This window comes from Poromitra crassiceps (assembly GCF_964638095.1).
Source record: "Poromitra crassiceps genome assembly, chromosome: 7".
Taxonomy (NCBI): domain Eukaryota; kingdom Metazoa; phylum Chordata; class Actinopteri; order Beryciformes; family Melamphaidae; genus Poromitra; species Poromitra crassiceps.
Window position 1 is genome coordinate 11,653,437 of NC_139628.1, and position 16,296 is coordinate 11,669,732.

Here is a 16,296-nt window from a genome sequence, read left to right on the forward strand (position 1 = left end):
TCACTCATTTAGTGCTTAGCTTCAACACAACAAACATGCACAGAGAGCTCAATTGAATTATCTTTTGCTTATGTTGCGTTGCTGACAGACAGTAGCCCGTCTGTAAACGATGTGGTTGCGGAGGCGGACTTGTCCACAGTTTGCAGCGCACTCGCATACAGCAGGCTGGCTGCTGTAACTCAACATGTCCGTGGAGTGGAGATATTTACTCTTGAAACACCAAAAAGCAAGACCGCAACTTATGACACGAAGGCTGATTACTGATAAGTTGTCCGTGTTATCACTGTGGCTGTCTCTCCCCTTCAAGTCTCTGATGTTGCATCACATGATAGCAGTAACGTTACGGTAGAGTTAATCATACATAGCGACTTATTTACACAAAACATGTCAGTGAAAATAAAAAGAGAAGAGGCATATCTGGGCAATTAAATGTATATTTATTACTTTTCACGAATGAATAGTTTGTCACCGGTCGGCTGCATGTGAATCCTCGTCTCTCTGTACTGCCAGCCTTGCGCTCAAAAACCGGAACTCCGCAGATGCGGAGTGTACCACTTGGTCGTTCCTGGAGGGGGTTTCCGGGAGGTCAGACCAAGTGTGTAAAGTGGCAGGGGTGTTTCATTGTTGATTTATTGAAACGTTAGAAGAACGAAAGAAGTTGAAAGCAGTGATTATAATCAATGAAATCTAATGTTTTTCTGCAAATAGCATCATTGGGAGGTAGATTCTGGCACTCAATATTAGGGGTGGGCAATATATCAATTGTATATCAATATTGTGATATGAGACTATATGGTCTTAGATGTTGGATATGGTAATATGGTGATACAGCATACATGTTGTCTTTCCCTGGTTTTAAAGGCTGCATTACACTAAGTGAAGTGTAGGCTAGTGACATTTTAAAGTAGAATGTCATAACTTACTCACTTTTTCATGTATGTAGCCTAAGTCATGGAAATCCATTGGTCAAAATGTGTATGCACCCTGATAGATGACGCTCTGAGGCCTACAGTATAGGCGACAGCCCAGTGGTTGAGAAACATTAAAATACCTAATTTCCCCTCCAAAATCAGATGGACTCCTCTACAAAATCATCCCAATCATTCTAGAAGTATTCTTTTCTTTAAAATAGAGCTATTCTGGTAATCTGGTGAAAATCTGTATTTTTTCATATCGCAATATATATCGCAGGGGCAGGGAATATCGCAATGTCAGTTTTTTCCAATATCGTGCAGCCCTAGCTACCAGTCTCCGACGTCCAATCACAGATCCAAAGATATAATAATATCCCTATGGAAGCCAGTAGTTTAGGCGGCGGTTTTAATGATATTCCTGCATGAAACAACCTTTAAAAAGCAGTCTTTCCACAGCCTGTGCTGAATTTACAGCAGGGTGTTTGATCTCACTATCATGGTGCATGCGTCTGAGCAAACATACAACATTGCAGTCACACGGATACGGCAGCACATTGATCAAATCATCAAATCAAGTGTTGAACTTGAATGATTTGTGTCTTGTAAGGACATACAGGCTAGGCACCACAAATATGGTGCATGACAGAAATAAAACTGATCTATCTAGTATCTATCCAGTGCACCTGGGAAGTAAAACTTCATGAAATATTATTATATCTTTGGATCCGCGATTGGACGTCGGAGACGGGTAGGAGAGCGTTTTGAACACTCTACTTCCCCAATTTCCTTATGCTACGCTGTGTGATGCTAGTTGAGAGTGGACCACAGAGGAACGGAGAACAGTCAGGCTGGGGACCTTCAACCTGCCTCTCGTCTCAACATCGCCCAGCAGATACAGGTAGAGCTGTTGTGTGGTGTGTTTCATTTCATGTTCACATGGATGACCAACAGAAGTTTGATGACCACTATTGACAAAGGCGCATTATCTCACAACACTACTATAGACGGTTTTCACAGAATGGCCAGTCCTCCACTTTAATGATTTTTTTAATGCAACAGGAAGTGAGCTGGGGTTCAATTTAGAATGTTTTTGTTGTCAAGTTAAAACCATTTATAATAAGGCATTATGACTGCATACAACCACACATAACATTACACTGCGTCATTGTATGGTAACACACTTGTCTGCTATCTTGTCTCTTGTGTCTGCTTCCAGGGCCAACCAAGTGATGCATCTGCCTCCCCCTCTGTCCAGCCAATGGACACCTCCACTGCCATCCACTCCAACTCCTCACACCTCTTCTGCCCAGTCTGAGGACAACAGCCCATGCTGGACCCAAGTAAGAAAACATCTGCATCTCACACTGGATATGCAGTACAAGCAACTTAAAAAAAAAATCTACTCCAAATTACAGGATTATTATTAACTTGTTGGATTAAATGTGGATGCAGGGGAATGTGATTGGCTCATTGTTGTTATACAATCTCTTTACTTCCACGGTGATAGACAGCTTGAAGTCTGGCATTGTAAGTGTGTATCTAACTTCTGTATCATGATGTACTTACTGCCGGGCACATTATAGAGAGCCAAAGTGAACGTCACTTCCTGCCTTTCTCTCGGTACGAGCATCTGGAAAAATATGAATGGGGGTGAATGGTGAGAGACAATACTTTTTTGATCCCGTTTGAATTCTGCCACGGGGTACACATGTACATTTGTCAATTTAAAAGATAACTTTGCAAGTCAAGAAAGTCGCAGTTTGTTCTGAAACTGAAACGTAAGGTTTAGTTTTGTCAATCAACTACATCTCTCGTGTCTCACAATACGTCACACCATCAACAACGTGGACTGGCAGGAGAGATGTCACTTATGCGACTGGTTGTGCATAGTCTTTCTGATTTATAACTTATAGTGGCAAAAGTTGGTAAAAGTTCTTGACTTGCATGGTTATCTTTTAAATTGACACAAAATTACATTTGTACCCCGTGGCACAATTCAAACAGGATCAAAAAAGTATCGTCTCTCGCCGTTCACTCCATTCATATTTTTTCAGATGCTGGTACAGAGAGAAAGGCAGGAAGTGACGTTCACTTTGGCTCTCTATATAATGTAAATCCAGCTTACAGTCCCTGGCTGGCTCACTATGCTGCTTCCCAGCCGGGGAGAAAGGCGCTGCCGTCATGCCGCCAGGAATGAGCCATGAACCGCGGATGGGACATTGTGAATAGCGATATTCTAGAATGAGAGTTATGAAAAGCCAATTAAATTACATAGGCCTTTGCATTAACATTAATCCAAGTAATCTTTTGCATGCTTATCTGCACAGATATGGACATTTCCGGTGATCTGTGCCTCCTTGTGCTGTTTGATGCCCGCCCGGTAGTGATGCGCGGGTCACCCAGAACCCGCCGGGTCCCGCGGGCTGGGCCGCCCCGCAGGCGGGCTGGGTTGGCAAATTATGAAAATATCGCGGGTGCGGGCGGGGCAGGCTCAGAACGTGACAAAGCAACATTATTAAATAATTTAGAGCAATGAAACACGCAGAGTAATTAACCTTAAAGACGTTAACTCTCTCTCGCATGTAGGTACACACAATCAGACAGACTCCTGCTGCACTCTCTATAGCCTACATGGAGTAAAGAAACGCTTCAATGAGGTAGCCTATGTGCTCTCAAAACAAACACTTTGGAAGGATTATTCGCTGTAATTATTATTTTGAAGTGTCCATATAATGCCACCGCAGATTTTCTGTTGTGGACTCGACTGTGATCTATTTGTCAACTTTACTGCAACGTGAGTAGGCTGTGAACAATTGAGTGCGCATGAGGTAATTAAAAGAAATCAGACAGCGAGTCTGGCCGTATCTGCAAGCCGTGTGCGCACCTGCTGCACTACTACGTTTAGCCTACTACTGCAACAATTGAGAGCGCATGAGGTAATTAAAAGAAATGGGGAAGAATAAGAACTGTTTCTGTAGCCTGCCTAGTGCCTACCTCTATACCTGCTACCTCCATTTGAAACACTGCGCGGTCACGCCATCCGCACTTTGGGGAAGCGTAGTCGGTCGCGCTATCTGAATACCATGGATTAATTGAAGAAAGACCGACATGAAAGCAGCAGCGCAACTCATCCAGAGCAGGCCTAGGCTACAACTGTTGTCGCGCAGGGCAGCATGTGAGTGTCTGTGTGTGTGTGTGTGTCTGTGTGAGAGAGAGAGAGGGGGGAGAGAGACAGAGTTATTAGCTGCTTTGCACACCTTGGAAGCTCTGCTGTGCTCCTCCTGCGTCCGGAGACATATTACATTAAATTGGCCGTTGCGGGCTGCTGGGTTGGGCTGGGTTCGGAATTTTCAGATATTTTAACGGGGCGGGCGGGGCGGGCTGGCTCCGATGACGGGTTGGGTTGGGGCGGGCCTTAAAAAAACCTGACCCGCGCATCACTAGAAAGTAGACATCATTATTGTAGTAAGCTAAATTATTTCATACTTGTAAAATAAAACTAGAGAAATTATTCCATTTTCGATTTGGGTCTTTTGAGAGGGGGGTGGGTCGTTCTCGCGTGGGATCCTTACGTCACCTGACAACTTGGTTTTCACTTTGAAAAACATGTCAAAGAAGCTGTCTGAGAGAGCCAAGTCATTAAAAAAATCGATCCTAACCCCTAAACTAAAGATTATTGCTCCTAAGGGACCCTAAAGCTGCGTTCACACCGACCTATTAAAGTTTTTCGCTGGCATCGAAAATACGCTCTCCGCCCGGGATGAAATATCCCAGCTCGAGCTAAATTACGCTGGCATCAGTCGCTCCCTGTTCAACGCTGATTGGCTGCCGTGTGAGAGTGTGTCAAATATCACACTGGCTTGGAACAAACCGCTGGTTATTGTGTGGCAACAAACCGCATTGACAGCTGACATGAAGGCTACGTTCACACAGCCAGCCTTAGTGCTTGAATCTAATCTTTTCCCACCTAAGTGACTCAGGTCAGTCTTTTTTATGACTGTGTGAACAGTACAAGTCACATTGAAAGTTACTTTTTTAAAGACGACCTGGGCTACTTTCAAATGTGGAAAAACATCAGATTCGAATCTGATGTTTTGGAATGTGACTCCGGTGTGAACAGACATCTTGCCCATATCTGACTTAATGCTTCAATGTGACTTTTACGTCATTCCAGAGCGACATTCGTCACTATTCTGCACTGGCGGGAGGAGGGAGGACCAGATTGTGATTACAAACATGGAGGACAGCTGCGAGGGAGGTAATCAGTGGAGGAACAGTGAGGTTTTAGACCTCATAAGTATTAGCAAGAAGTAGCAGCTATTGCTCCACAGAAAGCCATTATTAAAAAAAAATCTAAAAGCTCTCTTCCTCGCTATCATCTGCACCTATATTCCCTGTCTTCCACTGCACAATAACTTGTAAATTGAACCGTAAACAACAGATGAAACAACATCGTCAGCTACCGCCATGTTTACTGCTGTCTTCTTCTGGGTTTATGTAGAACAGCAGTGTGCTGCACATGCGGGTCACTTCAGGTCCGCGACCTGTTCACACTAGGGATGTCACGATACCAGAAATGTAGTAGTCGATGCCGATACCAGTGAAATTCCACGATACTCGATTCTTTTCGATACCACGGTAAAAATAAAAACAAAGCGATAAATCCCATGTAGTTCAACATACACTCCTTTATTAGAACCATTTGAAGTGATGTGTAGCCTTCATTATTTAAAACAAACAATACTGTGTGCGTTTAAACAGAACAAGTGGCATGTAGCCTTAAAGTAAAGAAAATACAATACTGTGTGGTGATGAGGTTTCTAGTTTCAGTGTAGAGTTTGGGGATCTCTGTGTACATGAAGTAATTCCTACATGGTAGCTCATATCTGGGGTTGAACTTTTCAAGCATTTTCTGGAATCCATGCTTTTCTACGGTGTAGATGTAGATAGGAACTTTGTCCATGCATATGAATTCAGCAACTGCCCAATCTAATTTCCGTGCTTCATGTGAGTCATGGTCATATTTTTTGAGCTTCAGAAAAGCCTCCGTTATTGTTGGCTGTTGCTGCTGCTGTGGCTGTTGCTGGCTTTGCCCTGGCCCGGCCCTGTCCTCCTGGTCCAAGTCCTCCTCTGGCTCATACTGTGAAAGAAAATATATATTTAATTTAGAAGGTAGGCTACAGCTTAATGACTATAAAAACAACACACACACACACACACACACACACACACACACACACACACAGTGCAAGCAGTAGTTTACTGACATGGAGTGGTGACATTTAAAACGTTTTTTTTTTATCGTTTTTTTTGACAGAGTGAACGGTAGCCTATTCCAACCGCGCACACACACACACACAACTAAACAGCAATGCCAGCCTTCCTTCTCAAACAAAACGTTTGATAACTTATTATTTCAGGCTTGTTTAACATTACCTTAGGTAACGTTATTAATAGATGGACAATGACAACATGTGTTAACACGTTGTCAAGTTACGTTACGTTGAAATGAAACGCACTCACCTTGAAATCTTATTATTTCAGGGTTGTTTAACGTTAGCTTAGGTAACGTTATTAATAGATGGGCAATGACAACACGTGTTAACAACACGTTACGTTACGTTGAAATGAAACGCACTCACCTTGAAATCTTTGTAGAGGTCTGGATGTCGGTCTTTTAGATGCTTCGCTAAGTTGGATGTGTTTCCCCCTTTCAGCGTTTGCATACAGGTTTATCGGGTTCAATTATTAATCCATGCTCATCAGCCTCGGCTCGAATCCAAAGTACTTCCATCCCGACTTTTGGTGTTTTTCTTGGCAACTAATGGAGGGGCAGCTGTCGCTGTAGTTGTTGAAGAAGCAGATGCGGGTGCCGCCGCCATGTTGCATGTTGTTCTCCTGTGTGTAGTGTGTGGGTAGGTAGTCACGTGTTCACGGCTGCGAGTCTTAAAAAAAAAAAAAAGGTTGCCAGATAACTGCTGATTTACAGCCCAAAATCAACACAAATGAAGCAACCAGATTTGCCTCCTCGGTTCCCGTCGGTACTTTGGGTATTGGAGGAAAGCGAGTACCGTCACGTTTTCAGAATGTTGGTATCGACTTGGTACCGAAGTATCGGTTCTCATGACATCCCTAGTTCACACTGGAGTCTGATATGGGCCACTTTTAAAAAGTCTGTGTGAACAGCCACACAAAAAATCAGATGTGAGCAACAAGTCAGATTCAAGCACTAATGTTTGCTGTGTGAACATAGCCGAAATGAAGTCTGTACTAGCTCACGTTAGGAGCACGCTGATAGGCTTAGCTTGTAAACAACTACAGTGGCTCGTAGTGGACGAATATCATGACATTGCGTAACGTTATAGCCCCCAGATGTCCGTCAATTATTGTGCCTGTTGACGAGCGATTTAAACAGAGCGACAGAGTGATTCCATAGGGTTGAATCAAGCGACAGAGAGAAAAATAAATATCTTGGTGTGAACACAGCTTTAGGAGCAAGAAATAAACGAGCACAGAATGATTAAAAAATGAGGAGGCTCTAGTTAGTCTCAAGAGATCAGAATGAGCAACAGATTTTTTTGCTATGGTTAGATGGATAACAGTGAAACTATGATCAATATAGTATTTTTTCTATGTTCTCCAATTGTGTTAACTATTAACTACTACTAACTTAACTACTTTATTCAGAATTGACATCACAACATACGTTTACTTGCATTTCACTTATGGTTATCCGCTTGTGTAAAGTAAAGGTAAAGTCCCACTGATTGTCACACACTTGAGTGTGCGAAATTTGTTCTCCGCATTTGACCCATCCCCTGGGGGAGCGGTGAGCGGCAGCAGTGCCGCGCTCGGGAATCATATGGTGATCTAACCCCCCAATTCCAACGCTTTGATGCTGAGTGCCAAGCAGGCAGGCAAATGGGTCCCATTTTTATAGTCTTTGGTATGACTCGGCCGGGGATCGAACTCACCTCCCAGTCTCAGGGCGGACACTCAAACCACAAGGCCACTGAGCTGGTGTAAGCACACAAATTGAAATATATCATGAAACGACAATGGTTTAAGCAAGTGTACTCAAACTTTTGACTGAGTAATGGCTAACTTAAGTTCTGGCCAAGGGACAACAGTTGGAAATTAGCCATCTGGCTAACACTGTCACATTGACAGTGATGTTATGTGCACTGTAGTGCGAAAGCATGTGAACTAAGCACAAGGCCAAAACATGCTGTGTGGCACTAAAAATCATTTCCCAAGGTTGGCAGGTCTGCTGTAGCAAGAGTGAGCAAAATCTCAGAACACTGGCAATTGTACAGGAAAGAGGAAATGTCACAATTAAAAAAAAAAAAGATAGTGGAATATCCTCAACTGTTATGTACACAAGGCTGAATTAATTCAGTGATAAGCTCAGTGTCTTCTTGCCCCTAACTGTAACTTCTGTTCCAGCTACTAATGTTGGAGAAGACTTGCTGCACTCACTCTCCCGGGATGAAATCAACAATCTTTTTCCCGGTCCTGAAAACTTCCTGAGGCTGTATGGCACCTTGTGATGTGAGACAAAAGGGTCAGTGCAGGGAGCACGTCAGTGCAACACCAGCCCCCTGCAGGAAGCACCAGCACCCCAGTGCAACACCAAGATCACAGTGATAACATGTATGTGGTATTGCATTTAATATACTGTATGCATCTGTGAGTCTTTGGATGAAAACGTTAGGCCACGCAACAGCTTTAGTGTCTGTCCAGGGATCTTAGTATTCCATTCATTTGTAAGAGTTTGGAAACCTAATATTTCCCAATACTTTTTTCTTCTGATGTAACCTGCAGCCAGCACCCAAGTGCCATGCCGATCTGAAACCAGCAATGCCAGTCACCTGCAATGAGCACCGCAGAGCAACGCCAGGATAGCAGTGATGAAACATGTATGTATTTTTTAATACTCTGTATGCAATATTGCAACAATACATTAGCCCACAGTCCACATACCTTTTGTTTTTGGGTCATGGTTTCACTACGCATTTTATGCATAAGGAGAAAAAAATGCTTCCATTTCTAAAATGGAAGCATGGAAAATGGAAATGCTTATTAGCAAAAAATCTATTTCTGGTCTATAATATGAAAGTATAAAAAAACACTTGCAAATGTAAAAGTGCTTCTTAGCCATGACTACTTGTAGGATAACCTAGGTAATAACATTACGAGACATTGTACATTTTATTTTCGAAGCAAATAGATAGCCGGAGCTACTTTCCTGATAAAACAGGAAATGTCAGGAAAGTAGTCTCTTATGGGGTTGTGTTTCTGTGGCTTTCTCTTTAAAGCTGGAGTGAGTACATTTACAATTGCTGGAGTGAGTACATTTACAATTTGTTTATATAAACAAATGTCCATTACGTTCAAGGCATTGCCAAACAAGTTCCCACAATGCTGTATTTCTCAATATACCAGAGTTTTCAATCCGACACAGTCGTGCCCGACAGGTAGAAAACTCAGGTATACTGAGAAATGCACAGAGAGAGTTATGTGGTGCAGATAGGCTTAATCAGCATTGTGTGAAGTCGTTTTGCAATAGCTGAATATGTGCATAACATAAACATTTGTTTATGTTATGCACTCCAGCTTTAAGCAGCGAGGCCCAGTTCCATGTCTTTACGGTGAGACTTGTGCAGTATATTGGATACTGCATGCCTACATTATGTTTTGTACTTTGTCATTTTCACAATGACATAAGGAGAAGTGTTCACACTGTGATTTTTGTTTTAAGAGTCGCTTTATTGAAACTTGGTTTCAGTATCTGGTCAGCAAAAAAATTATACAAAATCTTTTTCTCCGATTTGATGTATAATGATTGTTTTAACTGTGATGGTTTTTCTCATTGGTAGTTTTCTAATCTTTTACATTGACTTTTGTCATCTAGGTTTCAGAAGACCCAAACGGTTTCCTGCGCCAACAACCTCTATCATCTCCAGTTGTGGTCATCAGTGAGGAAAACTGCATGATCGCCATGGGAGCATGCCAGTGGCGACCTTCGAAAGAGATCGGTTGAAAGAGGGACTTGTCTACCCGATGGCATATTATTATGTCCTACACCTCACTTACTCCAAGTGTGACTCAACAGTGCTCTCAGTACTGCAAGCTGAGATCCACCATGATGCCATCCGTGATGGACATTCAACCCCTTCCTACAAAAAGCCTATGGGCGAATGGAAGGCCTTCATGAGTGAGGTGAGTGTGAGAGAGTGAGGGACAGGCAAATGGAAGGCCTTCATGAGTGTTCTTTTTTTGGAGGAAAAATATATATTGGTCTGCCATCACTGTAGAAATGTCTTAAAACCTTGTCAATTGTTGTCTGAGCTTCAGTTCTGTGTTGTAACAGTCATGTTCTGCCATTTCACATTCAAGACCTTTTAAATGTGTTATTTTTTCGATGTGAATATATATGTTCTCAATCATGATGTTCATTTACGCTGAGTTAAAAATAATTTGCGTGCTTTTAAAACAAATAATTTTATGTTACATGCATGTGACATTGTGTCCATGTGGGGGTGTGCGAAGAGTGCTGCAAGTGGTGCTCTGCTTTAACTCCCTGTCGTGGGCGTCCCCCCCCCTCCTCTCTTTCACTCATTCAGAGCTTCAACACAACAAACATGGCTGCTGTGAGCACATACGGTCTTGTCCGGTCTTGTCTTGGACATGGACAGAGCGAAATATGGGATTATTTTGCTTACGTTACATTGCTGACAGTGACAGGGACTGACACTACATAGCCCGTCAGTAAACAATGTTTAAAAGTGCGGAGGCGAACTGGCGAAGGGAGCTGACCAAACGCCGACAAACATCCCGACTTAAAAGAGCAACAGGTTAGCGAATGTGATCGATAACCTTATTACATTCCCTCAAATAAGTTTTTTATTTTGTGACGAGCAAACATTTTTCACCGTCAGTTTGACGAGGAAATGTGCTCAGTACGAGCGACCCTCTGCCAAGTAACATTATTGAGTCATGACGCTGTTTATTTAATAGGGTGATCTGGTTGTAAAAATAAAACATTTACATCAGAAAGACATTGAAAGCAGTGATTGATAAATGAAATCCAATGTTTTTCTACAAATTGCATCATTGGGAGGTTGATTCTGGCACTCAATATTAAGGGTGGGCAATATATCGATTTTATATCAATATTGTGATATGAGACTATACATGGCAAGGCTGTCCAAACCCTTTTGAATGGGGGCCAGATTTGATAATGTGAAAATACCTGGGGGCCAGCTACTTTCTGTTGTATCTGAATTCTGTTGAATTGATACAGTACATAGAAGTTATGGCAAACTTAGTCTCGACGCCAGACCCATGAGAGTTCTTACGCTGATACACTAGGTTACTGCATGCTGCAGAGCTCTCTCTGGGTCTGGGACACTTTCCCTCAGAGGGCTGGTTATGGGAGGGAACCGTTCACTTGGCCAGTCATATGCCAGTGATGGCTTCAGTCCTCTCCAATCAGTAACGACTTTGCGATCAGACAACACGGGAGGCGCAGCCCATTTGCTCTCTCATCGGTGCTACGACCTGTCACTCATTCAATTTCAACCCGCCTTCAAAACCAGCAGTGGCTGTTAACTGGCACAGACTCACTTATGTAGTATACGGAGCGCAGCGATTCAACGTAATATTTGAGTCTGGGGAGAGACTATGGCAAACTAAGACAGATGGAATTGAATGCTTATGGGAGAGGAGAGTGACTGCTGTGAGGAAGATGTTGAAGATGATGATGGCTAAGACACATCCTTGTTTTACTCCTACTTTGACGTAGAAGGGTCAGACTGTTGTCCACTTATTTGAACGTGGGCTTGCATGCCGTCATGAAATAGCTTTAGAATGGAGAGGAATTTGGGTGGGACTACAAATCGACTGAGTAGGTCCCAGAGTAGCTTTTGATTTACTGTGTCGAATGCCTTCGAGAGATCAATGAAAGCCATATACAGGTCTTGCTTATGTTCTCTGCACTTCTCCTGGATCCAGGCAGTGGTGGCCGATACAAATTGGCACTGACCTCAAACTATCCAATCAGACAAAAGTTGACATTTTCTCGGAAACGGAAGGTCAGATCGAGATGCCTATAAAGGACTATAATATATTTTCTCACCCCAAATCCATCCATGAGTCTCTACGAGTTACAGTTGCAGAGATACGTCCGCCCTGCATGCAGGACTACAGGAGAGACATAGAGGACAGCGAAGTTGGGGGTTTAAGTCACTGATCAAACACTCGATTTCAGTGATTGCTGTCAGAATATAGAGCCATTTAACACTTATTTTAACACAAAAACATTGCTGAATGTACCTTTAATGTGATAATCTAATTTCTTACGTTCTGAAAATAAATCCTGTTTTCTAAAATTCTGTATTCAATGTTGATTTTTTTCTTTTTGTGATACGAAAGTTTTGACATCAACCAGATTTAAATTTCTACCCATGTCTAGCCAACATTGGAGGCTGATGCCTAGCCAACGTTGGAGGCTGATGTCTAGCCAACGTTGGGTTTTAATGGCAACCCCAACCAAAATTCTGTGTCTATATAACGTTGGAGGCTGATGCCTGGCCAACGTTGGAGGTTGACGTCAAAACCCCATGTTGAGTAGACATCAACCCCAACCAAAATTCTATGTCTATCCAATGTTTGAGGCTGTCTATCCAACGTTGGAGGCTGATGTCTAGCCAACGTTGGGGGCTGATGTCTGCCCAACGTTGGGATTTGATGTCAACCCGATTTTAATTTCCAACCAAAATTCTACATCTATCCAATGTTGGATGCTGATGTCTAACCAACGTCAGAGGCTGATGTCTATCCAACGTTGGAGGCTGATGTCTTGCAAACGTTAGGTTTTGACGTCAACCAGATTTTCATTCTCAACCAAAATTCTACATCTATCCAACGTTGGAGGCTGATGTCTATACAACGTTGGGGGCTGATGTCAGCCCAACGTTGGGATTTGATGTCAACCCGATTTTCATTTCCAACCAAAATTCTACATATATCCAACGTTGGATGCTGATGTCTAACCAACGTCAGAGGCTGATGTCTATCCAACGTTGGAGGCTGATGTCTTGCCAACGTTGGGTTTTGACGTCAACCAGATTTTCATTCTCAACCAAAATTCTACATCTATCCAACGTTGGAGGCTGACGTCTATACAACGTTGGGGGCTGATGTCTGCCCAACGTTGGGATTTGATGTCAACCCGATTTTCATTTCCAACCAAAATTCTACATATATCCAACGTTGGATGCTGATGTCTAACCAACATCAGAGGCTGATGTCTATCCAACGTTGGAGGCTGATGTCTTGCCAACGTTGGGTTTTGACGTCAACCAGATTTTCATTCTAAACCAAAATCCTACATCTATCCAACGTTGGAGGCTGACGTCTATACAACGTTGGGGGCTGATGTCTGCCCAACGTTGGGATTTGATGTCAACCCGATTTTCATTCCCAACCAAAATTCCACATCTATCCAATGTTGGATGCTGATGTCTAACCAACGTCAGAGGCTGATGTCTATCCAACGTTGGACGCTGATGTCTTGCCAACGTTGTGTTTTGACGTCAACCCGATTTTCATTCTCAACCAAAATCCAACGTCAGTTCAACGTTGGAGTCCAACGTCGATATGACGTTAAACTGACGTCCCGTGCCAGCTGGGAGGGTTTGAGAAATACCGAGGTCATTTTAGCGCGGCGTGGGGGGTTACATTTTTTTGTCCATTTTAAAGTAAAATGCTTCAATCTGGTGCACTTTGAGAGCAAAAAATTAAGAGGCTAGATCTATAAAGAACTACAGACATCATGTTAGATTAATATCCTCTTTACTGTGCTGTTGCTTTACAATGATCCAAAAAATAAATGTCTCCCCATATAATATAATATATATTCTGCATACAGGTCACATGGCAGAATACTGCTCAATTAAATACAATGGCCCATCTACACAAACATCACTTACAGGGGAGTTACTTACCCATTCACTTCAATAGAACTGTCCCCAAAGTCTAGCCCTAATCTAGCCCCAATGCAAAATTTGAACGTTGTGGTGAGTTATGTCTCTTCGTTCTATATATACATATATATATATATATATATATATATATATATATATATATATATATATATATATATATATATATATATATACATATATATATATATATATTTTTTTAATACCAAAAATACCGAGGTCATGACCTCGGTGTCCTCAATGGTAGCTACGGGGCATGGACGTGTTGTGTAGTAGGCTACGCCAGCGGTCGGAGACTTGCAGATTTACATTTCTCTAACAGTATGTGCTTTGCACTATTTATTTCTCTATAAAAGTCATGTTGTTTAATGTTTGTTTGTAGTGTCTGTAAATTTGCGTGGCTTTTCTTGGCCAGATCCCCCCAAAACTAAATGTTATCTCAGTTCTCATACTTAAGCAACATTACTCTCCTAGAACAGGGGTTCCCAACCTTTTTTGTGCTAAAGACCGGTAGATACATGAAAAAAAAAGTTGCGGACCGGTTGTCAATTTTAATGGTTTTAGTTACATATATATTTACTCACCAGGTGGTGACAAAGGTTTTTTTTTTGTGTTGTACTGTATGTAGCCTATACAGTATTTATGTTTTTGTTTTAACTACAAACATAAATAAACGTCAACTTGAAACTATGTTTCAACTACCACACACAGCCTATAATATTATAGAAAATATATATAAAAATATATATATATATATATATATATTATTATTTATTTATTTTGGACCGGCTCGCGGCCCGGTACCAAATGCGCTGCGGCCCGGTACCGGTCCGCGGCCCGGTGGTTGGGGACCACTGTCCTAGAACATTTGCATAGATCCAGCTTAAGATACACTACCATTCAAGAGGTTTGACACACCATATTTTTCTGAATTTCTCACCGTAAGAATGCTGTGTGTGTGTGTGTGTGTGTGTGTGTGTGTGTGTGTGTGTGTGTGTGTGTGTGTGTGTGTGTGTGTGTGTATGAGCTTCGGTCATAATTGCCATAATTTTACATGCGATTGGGCTGAATCTTTCAGGGGCCGAGGGTTAAAATCTCACCCGGAATGAGTCATGGCACATGAGTCACTCACAGAAACTTCTCATTCTTATATACTACTAGTGAACCCGTGGGAGTTACAAACTCTGCAAAAAAGAAAGAAAGAAAAAATCAGATTGTAGACACTCTTATTTACATGGTGGAAATTGATCATTGTTTTGTCTGTTCTCGCTGTAGATGAAGGTTCCTGCAGGTATAACTGTAGCTACCAGGTTGGGAACTGCTCTTGTGCCCCTGGCTGTGAAGACAGAGGGAACTGTTGCCCAGACTATGAAAGTAAGCCCAGAGTGCAGCATGAGTAAAACACTCCAAAGAAGTTCTCGCTATGGTGTTAATGTTTTGTTGAAGGATAGGAGACAGCAGCATCTAAAAAGTGAGTTAGGTTGAGATACTGACCTTATTTTAATCTCTGTCATGTAGCTTACTGCAACCAAAACCAAACGCAACCACCAACAGATCCACCAACGCAACTACCAACAACAGGTATTTTAACCTCCCTAAATGACTACAAACAAAGTTCCAACAAATAGCAGCACGTTTCTCCTTGAAGTAAAATTGATGAATTAATGTTTGTCTCCCCCAGCTGGGCCCTCGTGTCGTTACAATTGTGGCTGGAACCTGGGAAGCTGCTCCTGCTCATCTTCCTGTCAGTACTATGGCAACTGTTGCTATGACTACAGCAGTAAGTGTTCAGCAGTTCATAAGTATTGACAGCTTCCTTCTCATCATTCTTAATTACTGATGGCAAATGTAGTATTCCTTGCTGGAGCACAGCTTGTCATCTTCCTGTATAATGAGGTGTACATGTCACCTTTCACTAAAAAAAAAGTATGTTGATGCTAAGTAGGGGATAAGGACAGGAGTAAACGTGTCAAATTAATGTCTACGTTTCTGGCCTCTGGCCTGGTCTGTGTTATTCTTATCTTTCTTTCACAGTCTACTGCCCAGCCACCACTGCTGATCCAAGACCCACCACAGGTATTTGAACCTCTCTCTAACTAAAATGTCTGAAAATGACTGTTCCATCTAATTAATTAGGGGTTCAAGCCCCGAAGGGGCTGAAACCCTATTGTTTTTGTGCTGGTTTATTATTATTCTTCCCGTTCTTGTTCATCTGCCTCAATGCAAATTCCCGTGAGTTGGTAAATGGCAGAGACCTGAAATTTGTCACAATGACAGATATTGGTGGCTGGTTTCTGCTCAAGAAATATTTTTTGAATCGGTCTGAAGGTGTTGCTATAATTAAAGGTTTTACGTTAAAGGCCATAACTTCCACA

General features: G+C 42.2%; 1 long non-coding RNA gene across 1 annotated transcript; it reads left to right on the top strand.

Annotated features, from left to right (window-relative positions):
- Window positions 1–1,704: 1,704 nt before the first annotated feature.
- LOC310779812 lies at window positions 1,705–8,449 on the top strand. Its single transcript, XR_014552857.1, has 3 exons — window positions 1,705–1,812; window positions 2,131–2,254; window positions 8,361–8,449. It is a non-coding gene; the product is annotated as an uncharacterized lncRNA (long non-coding RNA).
- Window positions 8,450–16,296: the final 7,847 nt, after the last annotated feature.